General features: G+C 39.0%; 1 protein-coding gene across 7 annotated transcripts in view; it reads left to right on the top strand.

Moving 5' to 3' along the window:
- PDE194 (formyltransferase) overlaps nt 1-21,599 on the top strand; it is a 373,820-nt gene that overhangs the window by 145,285 nt on the left and 206,936 nt on the right. The gene's annotated exons all lie outside the window — the stretch shown is intronic.

The following is a 21,599-nucleotide window of genomic DNA, read 5'->3' as shown; positions in this document are numbered from 1 at the left end:
AGACGTGTGCCTTGTTCCCATACGACATCATTGATATATCCTTTTGGTGATTGTTGTAGGGATTAATGCACGGGTGATGGTAGACAGAAAACCCTCTTAGGTCTCCCGGGACCTAAGGCAAACAAAATGAAGTGACTTGCAACTGTTCAAACATACATGTAAACGTATCATGTTGATCTAGGAATTGACAAAGCAACAGAGAAGGATTACCTGTTAGTCTTTCGTACAAATCCACTGGAGTTTTCAGTGTGACGGGGAAATGATCCTCGGTCAGTTCTCAGATCAGGACCTGCACATAAGAAAGACACAAAGTGATCTTCACAGCATATAGTACTTCAACAATCTAGAATGTCAACATATAATGTTAGGTCTCTATAATACTAGTTTATCCCCCTTATTGTCATTGATAGTGTAGCCACCTTATTGTTATTATTGTGCCCTTACATTATTATTGTTAGTTTTTGGTAGCATCGGAAGTGCTCTAGCCTTAAAAATTGGTGGAGAGGCTAAGGCACATGAGTTCTAAAGAACCCATAAACCGTTTGGTGAAATTCCACCCGGATTGTATTTTATTAAAATAATTAATATTTTTAATAGGGTTTCTAAGTCTAAACTTAGGGAAATTAAAATATTAATGGGTATTAATCAAAATATGTGTGAGAATGATCTAGAAGGCAGATCAAGTCATGTTTTAATCTTAGCCGTTGATTAGAGACTTAATCTCGGCCGTTGAAGACTCAACAGGAAAAGTATAAAATGGAGGCTTGGGGTTCATTTGAAACACACACACACAGAGATTGAGGAAATCGATTTTTTGAGGTGAGAAGTTCTCAGGAGGAAAATCGATTGGGGAGATCTTGCAACTGAGGGGCAGAGAGAATCTGGGAGAAGGAATTTCCGGAAAATACTGAACAGAGAGGTGGAGAGAGCTTACAGAGAGGCAATGCAGTAGCTGGGAGAGTTGACACGGAAAAGTTGTCTGTCACGTAGAATCCAAAACTGCTGGAACAGCCGGGAGAGCTGACGCAAAGGCAGTGCAGTAGCCGGGAGAGCTAACGCAGAAAAGCTGTCTGTCACGTAGAATCCAGAACTGTCGGAACTACTGGGAACTGCCGAGCCTGTCGAGAACTGCCGGGACAGCCAGGTGAGTTGACGTAGAGGGTAGAGAAGGTCATGCAGGGTTGACGTAGAGTCAACGCAGAAATAGCCGAGGTTAGCCAGTCTTGTGTCGGATTAGCTGGAATTCTGCCGGGTGAAGTGAGGTAAAACTCACTCAGATTTTCCGCCAGTATTTTCTTTGTAAAGGATTGCTAAATGAGCATCCTAGATTTGTATTAAGATATTTCTCTTGCATAATAATAAACCCTCAGAACTGCTGCACCAGTTTTCCCGCATTGGGTTTTTTCGGGGACTATTGTGTCCAAAAATAAGTGTGTCCTATGTATCTTGTTCTTTGCTTTGTTTTCTGTTTCATGAGATCAAATATTTAATTAGTGTAGGCTGCAGAAGTAATTTGCTTCAGTGTTCAGAAGAATAACTTGATAAATGTAATTTAAAAATCAAGTAGGTGAAGTAGATTCAGATTTGCTGCAGTAGGGGTTCCTTTGAGTCTAGGAATTTTCACATGGTATCAGAGCATTGATTTTGAAATAGGAAGAGCAGATCCAGTGCTGAGCAGTGAGGCCGAAAGCTGCACTTGGCAGCAATTCGAATCCCCTTGAAGGGATTGCACAGTCCTTGCCGGGAAGTAGATCCGAGGAAATCTCTCTCTGAGTGAGACGACAGAGAGGTACGATTTCCAGTTCGTGAGTTTCCAGAGGTAGAGGGAGTGACACAGAGCCTCAACGCAGTGCTTGAAGAGTGCAGTTTCCGCCAGGAGAGAAATCCGTTGGAAAAGAACGAAGACACATAGAAAGGGGAATTTTCTCCTCAAAGGACTTCCAACCAAGGAGTTTGAATCTTCACTTGTTGAACAACAGCGGAGAGGGGCAGATCTACAAGCTCCAGTAGGGAGTGCGTAGGCTAGTCTAGTGCTGTGCAGAGGAGAGAGGAGGTCATTCGACATTTGGCAGAGATGGCAGCCACATCTCTAGGAGGGAGGTGGGGAGATTTAGAGCTGTAGTTCGAAAGAGCTACAAATGGGCAGGATCCTTGAGGAGTCCACCTCTTGGATCAATTCCTTGCTACGGGAGCCCAAGATTCAGCAATAGCGAGATGGACTTAGTGTCAGATGATGCAATGGAGTGTTTGGAGGACATATGCAGTAGCTTGGGACCATACACTGATCAACGCAGAGCAAGGTTGGTAGCAGTGCAGATGGCACAGTGCAGGAGTCAGCGACAGTGCAGAAGATTCAGAGGGTCAATAGTAGTCAGATTCCAACATGCATTGTATTATGCTGAACACAGTTAAGTTCAACTAATTTTGGATGTTTTTCAGTTGCTTCTCTCAGCAACTGAGTTGCAGTATGGATGTAGTGTTAGCATTGGCAGTGCTAGCAACATAGCAGATGCAACATTTGAGAGGGAGATGTAGTATGGAAGGAAGTGTTATACCGCCATATTATTTTATTCAAGCAGTGACAAAAATAAGAACTTGACAGCTACGGAATCGATCAATTTTAGAGTATCTCATTAAGTGGAAGAACTTACCCATTGAAGATTCCACATGGGAGGATGAGAATTTTATACATAAGCATCCAGAACTACTCAAACGTTGAGGAAAACACTTTTTTGAAGGAGAGGGGCATGTTAGGTCCCTATAATACTAGTGTAACCCCCTTATTGTTATTGTTAGTGTAGCCCCCTTATTGTTATTATTGTGCCCATGTAGCCCCCATATTATTATTGTTGTGCCCCATAGAAGCCCATTATTGTTATTATTGTGCCCTTACATTATTATTGTTATGTAGGCTCTGATTATATTGTGACCCCTTAGACTCCTATATATACAAAGGAGGTATTGTCATTTGTATCATCTAAGAATTGTTCATTTATGTAATGTAAAGGAGGTTTCCATCTCGAAGAGGATAATTTTTAAGTCATTGATCTATCTATTAATGAGCTGGTTGCATAACATATAATAGCATATAGAGTTAGCATGCACCAATGATAAATATCAGTCTCGCCATTGAACCAACATATACAGAAAGAAGGTATCAACATCATCGCATAGATAAAGCAAGAACAAATCTATATTATCAAATGTGAGAAGAATGATTACAACTATGATTGCTGAATCAAGTCTTCCCTTAGCTCCTAGCTCCTCTCTCTCTCTCTCTCAATCAACTTCTCGACATCATAACAGTGCACAAATTCTGATTCTCATTATTGTGGCCTAATCTCCAATTTATAGGCAAGGGAGGCTCAATCCTTGACAATTTCTCCATAAGTCTCATTCGGGCAAAAGCCAGATGTTGCCTTTGCTTTATTGCTCTTTCCTCCTTTGTTTGGTTCTTTCAGGATTATCAATTTCCTTTGACAGGTTTAAGGTGGATGTTTCCAGCTTTTTGGAGTCGACATTGAGTGAAAGACGGAGTGTTAGTTAGTCAACTCATGTTTGAACCTTCAGAAACTCATGAAAATCCAGTATCGTGGCCCTTTAGGAAAAACTTAGCGTTAATTCCTAGGTTAACACACCTTGCTGGGTCTTGGAATGCATTAGCATGCTTTTTCCCTGTTTCTAGAGTGCGTTACCCTGGCAAATAGGCCTGTAACTTAGGTTTTCTTCCAGTCAATAGTTTTCTTCTTTGAGCTGATCGGGTCATTTTTGTATAACAATGACTCCATTTGAATAAAGAAGCCCTAGTTCTTCATTGAACTTCAAAGTCAATGCTTGTAGGGTGAAGCAAGCATCTCTAAAGGCATTTCATTCACCCTAGCGACTCCCATGCCATTAATCTATTGATCCCAACAACATGTTGACGACATATATCCCCGCCCTAGACATGATAGAGACCCCACAATATCCCAAATCAGAATGAATGAAGAATATGACAATGTTCGATCGGAATCCACTTTTAGCAGCCAATCATGTTGTAAAATTCATGAAGTACATTTTAAGGCAAAGTATAAGTCAACCTTGTGACCAATTGGAATTATTTGTCCTATCCATTACCCCAGATACAGATTGGCTTGAATTGCGTGAGCATAAGAGCATTTCTTCTTTCTCAAATTTGGCTTTGCACTTCCTCTAGCATAAAGGGCCAACTTTGCAAACTGATGAAGACATATGCCAAATCTTAGACAACCATCAAGGAGGAAGAGATTGTTGAATATGATTATACACTTAAGAAGAATATCCTGACTCCTCCATAGATCACTAAGAACAGGTTATTGACGGAGACCTTGACGAAGAAGAAGATTATGAATTAGCAAGCCTGTCTTCCCAAGATGATGACGAGGATCTTGATCCTGGAAGCCTCCAAGTGCTCCAAGAAAGAATGGATGAATATAAGGAGTCTTGCGTGGAGCTAGCCGGAAAATATAAAGACAAAGATCTTATGTTCCTTTTATATGGGCAAGGAGGAAAGCTCTATAAGATGAAGCATGAATATAAAGAGAATCCTACGGACACCCTTCTCCTTGAGCTTTATTTTCAAAACTATGTAGTAGAGACTTTGTGCAGTATTGTTCAGGAAAAGGAGAAAGAAGAGGAGCTTTCCTTGCTAGTCAATGAAGATGATTCTAGGAAGATGTCGAATGTAGAAAATCATGAAGCCCCAAATAGTCATGATGGTGAGGAATGCATGGATGAGTTCTGGTCTGCAGGCTGGGGGAGATAGTCTGATCATCGAGAAGAAGAAAATGTTTTGCCCCCTCCGATCGATAATATGGATCAATATGAAGCTTCTTATGAAGTCCATCCTAATGATTGGAAATATTTCTTCTTTAGGTTTCAAGACGATGCTAATCCTACCGAAGAGGATATTTCCATCATTGTGGATGATTCCAATAGCCATGGTGTGGAAGGGATTAAGAAGGGTTCTTCCTCTAGCCATGTCACTGACAAAGGGTTCTTCTTCATGTTTGAGTAGTATTCCCCTTGTTGTGGCATTGGCCCAAAAATGGATGTTTGTGATGAGGTTCATTTCCCTAGTTTTGAGGAAGAGTTAGGTCCTCCTCTTAAAGGATAGGAATTGTGGTTTTTCCCTAGGTATCGTGATAGTGTCACGTCTTGTTTATTTTCCAAAGGTCAAGATAGTATTATTCTAGATGTGTCTGAGCCATGTATCTCCTCATGCTACGATGATGATATGCCTGAGGTAACCCTTCATCGGAAGTTCATGAGCTTGGTTCATGGAAAATTTTAGGGGCTAATTTTCGCAAGTGGGCTGATTTTCCATGGTTTTCCCAAAAAAAGATTTGCCAATTTCCATTTTTTTCTAAAAATGATTCGCCCAAATTTTATAGTATACAATTATTTTACCTTAAAAATTGCCAAAATTTTATCAAGGCTATTTATTAAAATATTAGAAATTTGCATGTTTTTACAAAGATATCATCAAACGTTTTATAATTTGCAATTTGGGCACTAGTAAGATTCTCCAAAGTTTCTAAACTTTAAGACAAATTTTCATCCTTAAAAGTTTCCCTGGCTTGGTTGTTGACATCTCCATCTTTTGGTTAGAAGAAAGGATCCAATGGTGTAAACTGCAACCCCCTTTTCCCCCTTATCCATGATTCTTAGCACTTGGTCCTTTTGTTTTCCCACCTCCTGCCCTCATGATCCTGCATATGTTGGTTCTTATCCTTGTTTTCCAATTTATTGCATGGGTGATTATAGGGGTGGACGTTTCTATATTGACTTAATTATATGTTGGTTGCATTGGCTGCATGATTATACTTAGCATTTGCATACTATAACCATGCATAGTAGAATAGGATGCATTGCAATTAATTGTTGCATTAGAATTTAATATCATATTAATAATATTATGTTCTCATGCTAGAATAGGTGCATTTAGATTAAACCTGCACTTAGAATATTTTTTTTCCTATTTGGTTTATTATCTAACAAAAGCATGGGCAATCAAAGTATGCCTTCGACACATGTTGCCCCATTTGCTCGTCTGTGATGTGCAAGTAATAGGTCTATGGTCCCAAGAGATTGCTAGTGTTCTCATGACCTCCCGTTCAAGTACATGGTTTGTGCACTCTACTGAGAGCTCATGTCCCAGTTGGAGCTAGATGTTTCCCACCACCAGTGTGTGACCCCTATAGGAGAAATTTTCTCCTAGATTTGTCTTCAGCTAGCAGCTAGTAGCCCCCTGTAGCCACTTGATAGCTCAATGTGCTACCATTGTCCGCCACCTAAGCCAGCTATTGTGTACCCTCGCTCATCTATCATGATCGTATGTTTGAAGGTGGGCCATCTAACCCCGAAGGTAAGATTTTTGATTATGTAATTAGGAGTTTATGCTTGTTTTTCTTGGGCACACTTGGGCATGGATTATTGGGCAACTTGGAAGGAGGCGCTTTGACTATACACTTGTTCCCTTACCTTAGTTGGGGGAGTTAATCCTGTATCCTAGTCCCGTGGGATCTCCTTTATTGGCTATTAGCTTTAGGAGTGGCAATACATGGGAAACCTTGATTTTGGTTGCACGGTCCCACTTCCCGATACCATATATTTCACTCCCCACCGCTCATTACAAGCCCTTTCCACATTTTCCCCATCTAGGTCCACATTTGTCCATTGGTTCTGTTACCCACCATTTTGCGGTTGATATCACTAGGAGAAATTTTTTTCTCCAAGATGGTTCTCAGCTGGTAGCCAGGAACCCCTTGCAGCAACTAGCTAGCTCATTTTGCCATTTCTCCACCACTTGAGCCAACCATGTGGTCCCTCACCCATCTATCATGATCGTATTTTGAAGGTGGGCCTCCTGAACTTAAAGGTATGCCTTGTCATTTGGTAATTGAGTATTGTAGTTTGCTTATCATGGACACTTCTGGGCATGGATTAGTGGGGGGATTTGGTGGAAAGAATGGGTTAGGTTTGTGCCCTTGTCCCCTAGATCCCTTTTGGATATTAACCTTGCATTCTAGTCCCGTGGAATCTCTTTTATTGACCAATTGGCTTTAGGGATGGTATTTCATGGTGTTGACAACTACGTGTCAACGACCCATAGCAGTACACCCCCTTTTTTCATAAAAGGGATAGCGCTTGATCTATGTTTGCATGCTGATTCAGCTATCATTATCAACCTGATTTCCAAGATGTTATAATGTAAACTCATTCTACATGTTTATGATGTAAATAATCTCAGCAGATCCGTGTCATGTATGTAACAACCTAGGTAAACCTACTTTTCTAGTGACGATCTACATTCTTGGAGGCTTTTTGTCTCCCCGATCCATTCTTGGATGGTCGATAGAGTTTTCATTCAGTGTTACTCCAAAGCTGGAATGGATTTTGTCGCTAGGATCTTAGGCGAGTCCTAGTGTTCTAGATCGAGTCTATGTAAAAGTGATTTGGGAATAATCTTAACTATTTGGTTAGGTTATTTTATTACAAATTGCTTGGTCGGATTATATTTGTGTCACAGAAATGGGTAGTCTGTGAGGGTCTATTACAAATGGATTTTCCTCCTTATGATGTAAAAAATATGAAAATCATGATGTAAAGTGTTTTGAGGGTTGGAAAAATAATTTATCCCCTCATATGTTAATTAATTAAATTTTCTGGCAAAAAATTAATTAAAATCCTAAGCCATAAATTTAATTAATTCTAAGTCCTAGGTAAATTTAAATTCTCTAAAGGCAAAATTCATCGATCCTTAAAAATTAAATTTTAAAAGGTTCCGGGACTAAGGTAAATTAATTATTTTGCGAAATTTTAAACCTTTGATCTTTGGGGGTTAAGTCAAAGTCAAATTTTTGGGGAAATTAACTCAAAAATTTAATTTTTGAGTTAATTAAAATGCATTTAGTTAAAAGTTTCGAATTTCCCTAAATATTTAAATATTTCGACGGATGAGATTAAAAGAAATTTTAATCTTCATCAACGGTCGAGATTGCTTTGACGAGGATCACTCGAACTAGCCATTGGAGGATTTATCTTTAAATAGGAGGTCATTTGTCAGTTGATCCATCTGATTTCTGAGTCGTGTTCTTAACAAGAAGCTTTGGTGTAATATTTTTTTTGGATAATAAAGAAAGACTTTGGGGTTAAATTTCGTTGGTGTTACTCTTTATGGGAATATTGTAAGATGTGTTGTTTTCATGCATATTTTTTTTTCTAAAGCCATTGATGATAAATTTTGAAGAGTGATTTGAGTACAAATATCTTGCTCAGTCGCTGGGGTTTAAATAATAATTTAAATTTTGAACGTAATAGCAGGTATCTCTATTTGTCTGAATTTTATTATTATTTTCTCGCTCTATTTTGATTGCTGGATTGAGTTTTGTAGGGAAATATTGATGTTTAGATCCTCAGGCATTAGGGGAAGTTTTCGGTTGGACCAACCAACTCCTGATTCGTGTTTTCTGAAGAGTCTAGCTAAATTAGTTCCGGGCTTATCATAAGATTTTATTGGTGATACGCGAAAGGTTTCGAGTTAGCACCTCTAAAAATTTAAAAATTTAATTTTTGTGTGGAAAATTGATAGATCTAGCTGTTAAGAGCCTTAGATTATCAAATCTGGGAGTGGAGTTGGAATCATACTCCTCAGATCTGATAGATCTACCACTTTTGTGCATAGATCTGTATTTTTCTTAGTTTTTTGACTTGAGTTTCTGGGGTTTTATTTATTTTGTATATCTAGGTTCTGGGTGTTTTTTTTGTTTCTGTTTTTTGCAGGTACAGGGTGCAGATCTGAAAGAGAAGTTTAATTTGAAGCTAGATCTAGTCCCTGGAGGGTAAGATCTGGCCTCAAAATCATTTTGCAGGGATATTATTCAATTTTTTTGCAGTCCAGGGGTTTTAAAATTTTAAAGCTAGAAATTTTACAAGGGTTTCAAGGCCAAATCTGAAGCATAAAAAATATATTGATGTGATATTCGTTTTTCTAGGTTTATTTTGGGTTCTTTAAAGCTACCATTGGCTGCTTGGAACTGTTGTCTGGGTTTTTCTTTTTTATTCTTCTTGCTGTAGAAAATTTCAATTTTTTTTTGTAATCCTTTCGTAGCTCCTTGCCTTTGCTGCATCTTTGCCTGCGTTTTCCTCATCGCTACTCACCCGTGGCTCCAAACCATTCCCGTCACCCTTTACTGCCATCTGCGTGCTACTTCATCTCCTTCAAAACCGTTCTTTGCGGCTCCCTTTTCCTCGCGTTTTCCTCACTCATCTATTTGCAGCCTCGTCAACCTACCCTCGGTTCCTGCTTTTCTCTCTTAACCCGAGGTTCTCTCTCCATCGTTGCTACAAACCTTCCATCTGAAGCCACGCCAAGTCTGCTTCCCTTGCAACTCTTCTTCCTTGAGTCTCCAACGCTGCCATCCCCCCTCCATGCGTCCTACTTTTCCTCCATTGACCTGCATGCAAATACCTTCCTCCCTTTCACTGTTTCCATTAACTGCTCGTTGCCTTCTCCCTCTTAACCTGCTGCCAAGCACTGCGTATCCCTGCTCGTTGCTCCTCAAAACTTCTCTCCTTCGCCGCCGTCGTCGAGCTTGCCTACAAAAACGTTTCACTTCCTTTTGTTTCATTACTTTATTTTGATATGCATTAGGTTTAGGTTTTATTATTTTTTTAACAAGTTCGATTTTTGTTTAATTTGTATTATGTATGCATCAGGGTCAGGGTTAGGCTTATAGTTTTCTTAGGTTTTTGATTAATTCAATTTTATTTTTCTTTACTTTTAAATTGTTTTAGTTTGATTTTTTTTTTTTTTTGGTTTTGTTTCATTTTTTTTATTCATGATTTTTGTTTTGATTTCATTTAATTTTTTTTTTTAAACATTAGAAAATCTATATATATATATATATATATATATATATATTTTTGTGACTTTAGAATTGCTAAGGGATTAAATCAAAAAGGGGAATTTGTGCCTTCACATTTTAAATTTTTTAATTTTTATGTGGCCTATGGCCCATAAAAATTTAAATTTAATTAAGTACTTTTGATTTGATTTTTAGTCACTTTAAAAAATTTAATTGCCGCATTAAATTTGCTTCATAAGCTTAACATTTACCTAAGAGATAATTAACATTCAAATTTAAAGTTCCTTGGTGTCATTGGTGTTAAGTGTAAAATTTTAATTTTTGTGGTATTGATTTCTCTATTGGCAAGTGCGATTAATGTTTTGAAAATTATATTGCCTATAGGAGAAAGATAAATTCTTCTAGATCTAGGATTTAATTGCTAGAAACTCTTGCATGATAAAGTTTTGAGCATTCACATTTAATTGTTCATGATCGTCGCTTTGCCACATTATAAATTGCTCTGAGTAACTTGTTTTTATTTAGTCTTTGGTTAATTGAACATAAGGCACTGGTCTAAAATCATTTTTATCTTGTGGTTGTGTCTTATTTTATTAGATCTATCCATCTCAGTTAACCAGGACTCGTTTACACTCGTCAAGTTGTCCATCTTTAAGTCTCCTAGAGCCTGTGTTTCACAGGTTATTCTCATTCATTCACCTTAGGGACTACCCCCTTTACTTGTCTAGGAGAGAGTCTAAACGGAGTGAGTAAGGATTAAAGTGACAACCCTTACTCTGAGCGTTGTCGCGGTGCCTAGACACTTTGTGAGACAACACATGGGAAACCCCGCTTTTGGTTGCGTGGTCCTGCTTCCTTTTCTGCTCATATTACTCCCTATCCACTCATTATTACCCCGTTCATCATTTCTCCCACTTGGGTCCACATTCCTCCACTGGGTCCACATAGAGTTAGTTCGCCCCTTCCCCTTGCCCACACCTTGGGTCAGGACTGGAATGATGCCTTGGAGGTTGATGCAGCTAAAAAGAAAGATAAAAGCATATTTGGCTACATTCAACAGGAATGCAAAAGATGGTCGGGACAAACATATTTAGCACGTGAGAAAAAATCAATACATGAGCTTTACCCCATCATCATGGCCATCACCCTAGTTCCTACAAGATCTATGAACCCCCTTCATCATATAGGAACCCACGATTGCTCCCTCTCATACATTATAAACCCAAGTGTGGACTTCCCTTTTATTAGCTACCCTTGTACCCCAACATGTGGCCCAGGACTCCCCTTTCTCATCCCCTACTTCATTTTCCTATCTGTCACATGCCAGCACCTTTTGAAGGATATACCTTGAATATATTACCCCCTTTAGAAGTAGAAACCACTTAATATAATTCTTGGTTAACCCCATTTGGAGTTTAGGAGACATTGGCACATCCCGAAGCTCATTATGGAAGGGCAGGCCATTATGAAGTCGCCACCTGTGGTCCATGATTGGTAAGTTCATTTACTCGATTTCTCTAATGACTTGTTGTACTAGAAGGCTAAGGGACGCATTAGATCTTATGCAGGATTGCAGATGGTCTCCATCTTGGGTTTGGTCTCCCTATACGGGGTCCTAATCCTCCAGAGGGCTACATTGGCACATGTAGGGTGTGCGTTGAGAGCCATGGGCCTCCACAACAATAGAAAACACTCCATGGATCCCCGAGGATGGTCAGAGATGCTTGAGATACTCCCATTGGACGAGGAAGATGCACTTGGTTCATTTTTGCCCAGCCAGCCCCACAAATGTATCATGCACTTGGCAGCTGATCCAGGACTTGTAGGACGATGTGGCATCCCCTACATCATCATCAGAGCCCTTGCAGATGATCTACAAGCATCTTTGACTCATTTTGGAGACCCATGAGGTTATTGATGTGCCTCCACACCCATTGGAGCACCATAGGTTTATTGTTTGGAGAATAAGGGGCCAACCCCTTGCCCATCACTTTTGAGGGTCCTACTCTTCATTATGGCGCCCATGGACCTCATTAGGCCTCTTAGAGGGCCCTACGACATGCATAGATTATTATTTAACCTCTTGAGAGGCTTATTCTTTCATTTATGAGCTAATTTGGTGGACTTGTCACCAAAAGTTAGATTATTAGAACATTATTTTATTTTTGGGGCTTATGTAGGCCAAGGAGGCTAATTTGAACTCCCCATTAGTCTATAAATACAAGTGGGATGAGTTCATTATCTCATCATCACTTTGGATTGGATCTCTTCTCTATCTTGAAAATTTCGCACTTTTTCTTTGTGGATGAATTGGAGCTTTATGGATGAATTTTGATGTGTGGATTTGGTCTTTCTTATCTTGGAGCTTCTCTCTTGTCAAATTGTGGATGGTTGGATATATTCTATTACATGTAAGTGCATGCTTTTAATGTTATTCTGATACGAGAAAGCTTGTTCACTGAAATGTGTCAATTGCAGACTCATTTATGTAGGTAATATATATGTTATTATTCCAAATTTTTGATGATGATTACAATCCCTTGGGTGGTTCTCCTTATATGAGTTGACGGGTCACAAGGGTTAAAGACATGTCTTTTGGACATAAGTGCCCTTTCATAATTTAATTGGCCAACTTAATTTAATTTAATTTAATTAATTTGTTAATTATTAAAAAATTAATTAATATTTATTTATTATTATTTTATTTAGTTTAATATATATATATATATATATATATAGAGTTATGAATATTTTATTCATAACATTGCCTCTCTCTTAAAATGCTTTGTCCTCGAAGCATAGGCAATGTTGGGTGTTGCTGGAGAAAACGTTTTGTCTCCCATGATGAATCTTCTTTTGGTAGCCTCTTCCATTTGATAAGGTACTCCTTAATAGTCTTGGATCGTAGTACCTTCTCTTTGGTAGAGAGTATGCCTTCAGGTTCTAATATGATCCTTCCTTCTTCGTCAGTCTCAGATATCTTTGTTTGAGCTGTTTGATTTTGACCCAATACTTTTTTGAGACTTGATACATGAAATGTGTTGTGGATTCGACAATTGTCTTGTAGCTTCAATCCATAAGCCACACTACTTTTTTTTTTTATTATTTGGTATGGTCCATAATACTTAGGAGATAACTTATTTTTCCCTTGTTGTTTTAATGATAACTGCTTATAGGGTTGAATTCTGACGAAAATCCAATCTCCTTCTTCGAATTCTCTTTCTGTGTGGTGCTGGTCGGCTTGTTGCTTCATTCTATTGCGTTCCATTGTTAAATTTTCTTTTAACAGGTTAATAATTCTTTGATTTTCTTCTAAGTGGTTCCTTACTGCTTGAACCTTAGAATCATGCAGTGAAAAATCCTTCCGTCTGTGTGGTTCCTAGCCATATAGGGCTTGGAAGGGAGTCATTTTAGTTGAAGTATGATAGGTGGTATTGTACCACCATTTTGCTAGGTGTAGCCACTGAGACCATTTGTTTTGTTTGTCGGTGACGAAACAACAAAGATATGTTTCCAAACATTTATTTACAACTTCAGTCTGACCATCTGTTTGGGGGTGATAAGTTGAACTCATGTTGAGAGATATTCCTGCTTGGTGGCAGAAATCCTTCCAAAAATTGCCTTTAAATTTTGCGTCTCTATCACTGACAATAACCTTGGGAAAACCATGTAGTTTGTAAATGTTTTTACAAAACACTTCCGCAATTTGCTTGGTTGTGTCAGTTTTTTCTGATTGCCATGAAGTGGGCATATTTGGTGAGTCTATCTACTACGACAAATATCTTGTCCTTACCATCAGACATAGGTAGTCCTTCAATGAAATCCATCGAGATTTCCTCCCATTTTTGATTTGGAATATGTAATGGGTGTAGTAAACCAGGAGTTGGAATATTTTCACCCTTATTTCTCTAACAAACATCACATTCAACAACATATTTTTGGATTTCCTTACTCATACCTTTCCAGTAGAATGATTGCCGAATGTTGTAGTAGGTTTTGAAGAATCCAACATGCCCAGCTGCTGGAGAACTGTGAGATTCTTTTAGAATTTTCATTCTAAATTTGGATGATGGAGTTAGATAAATTCTACCTTTGTACCATAATATGTCATTTTTCCATTCAAAGTTGGCATATTGACTGATATTTTCAATCATAGTAACACAGCCCGAATCCTTGGTATACTCAGCTTGTATTTCATCTAACCAGTCAGGAACAATTACCAAGGCGACGCATGTTGTGTTGTCATCATCTTTCTATGAGAGTGCATCAACTACAACATTTTCCTTTCCCTTTTTGTGCAGTATTTCCAGGTCGAATGCTGAAAGTTTCTCCATCCATTTTTTTGTTCTGTTGATAATGTTTTTTGTTGAAGTAGGAATTGAACACTGTTGTGATTAGTTCGAATTGAGAACTTATTTCCGAGCAGGTACTGTCGCCATTTAGTTAATGCATGTATGATGGCAAGCATCTCTTTTTGGTAAGTTGACTTCAAGCTTTCCCATTTGTTAAGCTTCCTGCTTTCAAAGGCTATAGGATGGTTGTCTTGCATTAATACTGCTCCAATTCCAAATCCTGAAGCATCACATTTGACTACGAATGGTTTGGAGAAATCTGGAGTTGCCAATACTGGTGTGGTTGACATTACTTTTTTTAGATTCTCGAAGCATTCGTCTGCCTGGTTATTCCATTGGAAAGCGTTCTTTTTTAACAAGTTTGTTAGTGGCACCGTCAAATGTGCATAGTTCTTTATGAACCTTTTGTAATACCCTGTCAAACCTAGAAATCCTCTTAGTTTTGAAATGTTCTTGGGTTTTGACCATTCTTTAATTGCTTTAATTTTGCTGGGATCCACCTTGACTCCTTCTTTGGATATGACGTGTCCCAGGTATTCCACTTCCTTTCTGCCGAAAGGTACATTTTGATAACTTGGCATAAAATTGATTCTTCTCTAATACTAAAAGTACTTCTTCTAGATGTTTGAGGTGTTCCTTCCATGTTTTGCTGTAGATGAGGATATTGTCAAAGAAGACCAATACGGATTTTCGCAAGTATAGATGGAAGAGTTCGTTCATGGTTGCCTAGAAGGTGGTTGGTGTATTTGTTAAACCAAATGGCATTACCTTAAACTCGTACTGCCCTTCATGAGTTTTGAATGCAGTCTTCTCAATATCTTCTAATCTTACTCGAATTTGATAGTAACCCAACCTTAAATCTAATTGAAAAATATTCTGTGCCATGGAGTTTGTCTAGCAACTCATCAACCGATAATCCATACATAACCGGAAGGACCCATCCTTCTTCCTGACTAACACTATTGGTGCAACATATGGACTTCTGCGTTTTGTAATGATTCCACACTTTAATAGGTTTTGTATCAGCCTCTCTATTTTTCTTTTATGATGATGGGGGTTGTGGTATGGTTTTGATTGCTAATTATTCTCTCTTGGCCTTTTCTGAATTCCTCCTACTTCTTTTCGACATTGTCAAGGCGCTGGCGCATTTTGTCGATTTCCTCATGAAATTTCCTTGAATTTGCATCGTCATGGCTACTTTCCATTTTGTTCTTCTTTTTCTTAGTAGACCAATATATATATATATATATATATTTTTAATTTTGTTTAATTAAATACTTTTTATTTTTATTTTTTATAATTAATTAAATAATAGTAATATTATTATTATTATAATTAATATTATTTTCAAATAATTTAATTAATTTAATTTGGAACTATACATAATTTATAGTTATAATTTTGATGAACCGATACACCAAATTTCACACTGTTTGACCTGCAAAAACACGACGACAAACGTTGATCTGGTGATGTGAACTTGGGATATGGGATGTCGTACTGTTGGGAAAGATGGTTATGGGTGCAGTCGCAGGTCGACGACAACATGGATGAAGACGAAGAGTTGGATTAGATTGCTTGTCGTCTGTCGGGATAAGTTGACATGCCGACAACCATGCAGCGGGGACTGGTTGAGGAGGCTAGTCGACAACACAGGCAATGAGGCTGGTCGATGGATAGAGAGCACAGTCCGGAACGAACGACAGTTAGCTGCGGGGAACACGGGGCGTGGATAGGGAGTGAAACAGTGAATGAACCCACGGTGAATGAACCTAGCATAGGCAAAAGGATTTGTTGGCTCTGATACCACTGATACGAGAAAGTTTGTTCACTAAAATGTGTCAATTGTAGACTCATTTATGTATGTAATATATATGTTATTATTCCAAATTTTTGATGATGATTACAAGCCCTTGGGCGGTTCTCCTTATAGGAGTTGACTGCCACAAGGGTTAAAGACATGTCTTTTGGACATAAGTGCCCTTTCATAATTTAATTGGGCAACTTCATTTAATTTATTTTTAATTATTAATTAATATTTATTTATTATTATTTTATTCATAACATATTCTTGGTTTACTTTGCCATATACATTGCACTAGGATTTTCGCTATTCTTAGGGCTAATTGCTGCATGCATTTACTGCTTTAAATTATGGAATTTTGTCTCTATTATATCATCTCTCAATGTATGGGCCATGTAATGTGAATAAAATCTCCTAGGGGTAATTATATTAACGAATTGATCTTGATCAACCATCACCTTTTGCACATCGAAGTATAAAAGCTGCAAGATTGCTTCTCTTTGACCTAGAAGGCTAGCGAAGTAGTCTTGAGGCCTCCTTGACCAAGAACCAAAGGTCCTCACTCATATTCATCATAGACTCCATTCTCCCAAGACTAAAGGCACTGATCTACCAAAAGGTGGTCCCCTTAAACAAACCCCTTTCACCTTTTCCTGGGTCTAACCAAGTTGGGTCACCTAGGGCATCATTTTCCCGATGAACTAGCCCTTCAAAAATTTCGATCTCCTAGCCCCTCCTGCGTTGGTGTTTCCTCTAAACCTCCTCCAAATTTGAGGCCATTCCAACATTGGAGTTGTGAGAAAAGCCAAGCCCTAGCTCCGAGATCAAACTTTTCCCTAGCATCCCCAAAGGCTAGTACCTTATTGGATCAATTCAACACCTTTAAGTGAATATTCTTTCTTTGATCCTTTCCCCTACCTTGTCTAGGTTAAGGACACCATTGGTTGCTAAACTCCTTCCTCTTGACCTAGACCGGGTCCACTTGGTCCCATGTGGTCCTGTTCCTTTGAAAGACAATTCTTCAAGAACCATTCGGGATACCAATTTCAACAAGGATTTCAGGGATTGGGAAACTCCTTCACAAGTCATATCCCATAAACCTAACCCTCAAATCCTCCCTTCCTTTCCCTAAAAGACATTGTACATTGCTTAGAAAGTAAGCAAGCTCCATCTTTCAAACTCTTCAGGGAAGGGGATTATTTGGGTCACTCCATATCCATTCATTGATTTATCCTTCATTGGTGACTCCATAATATATTGAGTCTCCTCCCATCGGTGACTCCATAATATACCAAGTCTCCTCCCATCGGTGAAAGTCTGTAAATAGAAGGGAGTCTTAGCTGAGGTGACAGTTGGCTAAGTCTCCATTTGTTTCCCTTGGTCTAGCATTTTTCCGTTTAGGTCCCCTGCTAGTTAGAGCGGTAATAGATTCCACAAGGTGTTAGTCTCCCCTTCCCCTTGCCCACACCTTTGGTCGAGCTTGGAATGATGCCCCAGAGGTTGATGCAACTAAAAAGAAAGATAATAGCATAATATGGCCACATATAACAGGAAATGTACCACAAAATGCAAAAGATGGTCGGGACAATAAATTTTAGCATGTGGGCAAAAGTCAAACATGAGCTTTACCCCCTATCATTATAGCCATCACCTTGGTTCCTAGGGCCCCTATGAGTGCTCTTTGCGTCATTAAGAAACCCATGAATGTCCCACCCCTTGATGGGCGATGAATTGCCCCACCTTAAGGGGGTAATCACTGCTATATCTTACACATCATGCTCTCATTCCCTTGAGCCCCGAGCAGTAAAATGAAGAAAAATCAATAAAAGGCAAAAGGCAAATGAAGAAGGGTGGAAAAACAAAGGTTGGGGTAACTCATCTACGCGATTGCTCCCTCCTTACATTCATACACCCAAGATGTGGGCCTCCTTCATCATAACTACGCTTGTACCATGGCATGTGGCTTGGAGCCTTCCCTTTGTTCTTGCTCCATTCCAATATTGTTTCACATGACACCTTCCACTTGATGGGTGTAACATGGACCTATCATTCCCTTAAAGGTTGAGAGCACCCAATAGGGTCCTTCATTAACCTCTTTTGCCGAGGAAGGTACCGGTACATGTCTAAAGCCCCAAATTTGGAGACCCCCTATGAAGTGCCCACTTCTACTCTTGATTAGAAAACTTATTTACTCAATTGCACTAATGAATTATTGTATTGGAAGGTGAGGAGACACATTGGATCTTATACATGATTGCAGGTGGGTTTTCATTTTGGACTTGGCCTCCCTATATGGGATCCAAGCCTTGCAGAAGATCACAATGGCATTTGTAGGGTGAGCGTTGAGAGCCATGGGTCTCCAACCATGCAAAGCATTAATTGCCACACCATGGGCTCCTTCAACACCACCACTTGCTTGCTCGTGCCCCAGTTATTCAGAGATGATGATGCACTTGGACCACATTACACAACCGGCTACACATTGCACCCGATACTTGACAGCTGATCTAGAACCCAAAAGAGGTTATGTCTTTGCTAGGGAGACATGGGAGGGCATGTGTCATCTTCTAGCCCTCATTAATGGAGCATGGACTTGATTACGAGCCACTTGGAGACCCATGATATCCACTTGGAGCCGACAAAGCCCAAATAGGGGTTTGGTCATGTTTTGCAACATATGGAGGGCATGTCTCTCTTCATCATCAATTTTGAGGCCCTCTCCCACGCTTTGAACACAAGAGGCCTCAAAGCTAGCATTGGAGAGCACCTCACATGGATGAGGTGGGCTAAAGGGAAAATAAAATAATGATTAATGTAAAAGCTATCTTGGTTGGCTTGTAACGAAGGGTTTGTCACCTTATTTTGACACTTTAGGGGCTTCTTCATTAGAAATTCGAACTACTAGCTCTTGTATAAATACATGAGACTTAGTCTCATTGCAAACCGTCATCACTTGGAATTTCGGCCTTGTTGAGAGAATTTTGACCTGCAATTTGTGGAGTGTTTTGGATGTTTATGGATGCATTATGATGTTTGGATAATTTCGTCTCGTTTTGGAGCTTCTTGGTGGCATTTTTATGGATGGATATACTCTTCAGTAACATGTAAGTGCTTTTATGATGAAATTTATGAAATTTACCAATGTCTAGTGCATGGAATAATGTCTCATGGTTGTTAATATGCCCTAATTGTGAAAGTATCATTTCAAATTGCAACTATTGGGAATTTTTGCATGTGTTACTCATTTGATGGTGAATGAATGACTGTTCCTAGAGGAATGTTGCAGCTTCATCCTTGAAAATCCATTAACATATGTCTATGAAGTATAAATATCTAAAAGGGCTAGCGAAATTTCTCCTTTAGGTCTCCTTGAATAGCGAAATGTCCATATTGAAATCTTTCGTGACTCCTAACCTTCCAATGGCTAGACACTAGTCTTAAATCTTTAGTGGTCATCACAACTCAAACTATTTCTTTCTTTAAATTTTTCCCTAACCCTAGACTACTAGTTAGGGCCTTGTGCGAATTACATTAGAGAGGTAGCACCGAAAAACCAATTGGATAGACTACTAGGCTGTTGTCCTCTCTACTGGCCCTCATATTTTGAGGCAATTCCCACGGCTAGTTTGAGAGAAAACTCAAACCCTAGCTCAAACTTTGAATTGATCTTGAACGTTTTGGGTTAGTGGTCTTTAAAGGTCATTGCTCCATCAAAGAAATTCATCTTTCTGGCCTTCCTCTTGACCACCTTGACCTACTGTGCTCCAATCATTATAAACCCTAGGTCTCGTGTGGTCCCACTTTAGGCTTCTCAAGTATAATGAGAGCTTATCTAAAGAGGTATAAGCATCATAAAAAACTTCTTGAGTGGTCCTAAATATATTTGGAGTCTTGATCTTAGGCACTCATCATTATTGAACATTTCTAAGCCCTAGGTCTAGTTCTCCTTCATATGTCTTTCTTGGAGACACCTTTGCTTCCCTTGAAGCATTTGAACCCTTAGTTGAGCCTCTCCTCGAATGGGCCTTGGAAATCACTTCAAAGTTCATATCTTATCATTGATCCTATCTTACTAAGTGATTTCCTCCATACTGGGACTCCTCCCATCGGTGAAAGTCCGAGAAGAGTAGGGGACTTAGGCTGCGGGTACAGTGGGCCTCTATCCTAGGGTGTTGTTGTGCCCTCTCTCTCTTGCCTATTCACTAGGCCTGCTAGTTTGTGCAACAACAGGGCTCGTGTTTCCTATCCTACATGTTAGACACCAATACATGAGGACGCATGTTTGACACATGTTTTTCACGTGACGTATTCATAGGACACTTGCCAAACATGTGTTCGACAAATACCCTCACCGTGTCCCTCGTAAAAAAGGCTTCTGGCCGATAAAAACATGTTTTCCCTTTCATATGAGCTCATTTCACTCAACAGGTTGGAGGTGTGAGATGTTTTGGAGTCTAGCTGAGGGTTATTGTGTAGTGTTAGAAGGTATTGCAAGCACTGTGCAAGTGGATTTGTCCACCAATCTTCAAGTTTTTTCCTACAGTAATCCATTGTATTCCTCATTTCTTAGAAATCATGGCTCAATGATCAAGGGCATCTGGAAAAAGGTTAAATGAAAGGGAGGATTGCCCCCATTGATGTTGCCCCCCCTCCTTCATTTTCTTTAGGGTATGCTAGTGCTCTATCTACTATAAATGGGGCTACAACAATAGCTGCAAATGCTGAATAAACTGTTGTTTTAGCAAGACAACTGGCTCAAGAGCAAAGTTGTATGATTGAATTTGTGTCATGATCATGTAAAAATTAAAATTCTGAATGTTTTCAGTTTCTAAATTCTAAAAAAAATTGAATCTTTGCCTATATTTCATTTTTCTGTGTAAGTTACTACTTTTTTATATTTTTCAATATATATGACAAATTTTTATGTGAGTGTGTAACGTGTCCTTCATGTCCTGTTTCTGGGGTCGTCATGTTTTGTGTTGAACACTCATATTTCCCTGTACTCTGTCATGTCATGTGACTTAGTTCCACACATATTCATGGTTATGGAGGACATCTTCATCTTGTTGAGCTACATGTGACTCTCGGAGGTTTTATTACTATATTTAGGGTTTTGACTTTGGTTCAAATCCTCATTATGGAGGACGTTCACTTATTGGATCATTGTTGCACACATACTCATGCATCTAGAAGAGCATTCTACAATTGGAAGCCACATTGCACATTCATCCATGCCTTTTTGAAGGGGTGTTTCACTTGGAGATCTCACACTTGCTATCTCTGGCTCATGCCCTATTTTGAGGAGACATCCACCTTGAAGAGGTTGCTTGCACTCATATCTATTCTATTTTGAGGAAACACTCACATTGGAGGAGCTTTGTTGCACATTTATTTTCTTTCAGCAATGCAAAATGTGAGAAGCATTTTTAGTTGATGTTCTGTTCATGAAGTCAATGTTGCTTTGCTAATCATACTCTTTATGAGCTTAGTTGATTTTAATTGATTCAATGTGACATGTTGCTTAATTTAAATTGATTACGTTCGTAAATTTATATT

Source organism: Pinus tabuliformis, chromosome X (genome assembly GCF_031772625.1).
Source record: "Pinus tabuliformis cultivar Carrire ecotype Pingquan chromosome X, CPIR1, whole genome shotgun sequence".
NCBI lineage: Eukaryota > Viridiplantae > Streptophyta > Pinopsida > Pinales > Pinaceae > Pinus > Pinus tabuliformis.
The sequence above is the reverse complement of the archived record's forward strand: the minus strand, read 5'-3'. Positions and strand labels throughout refer to the sequence as shown.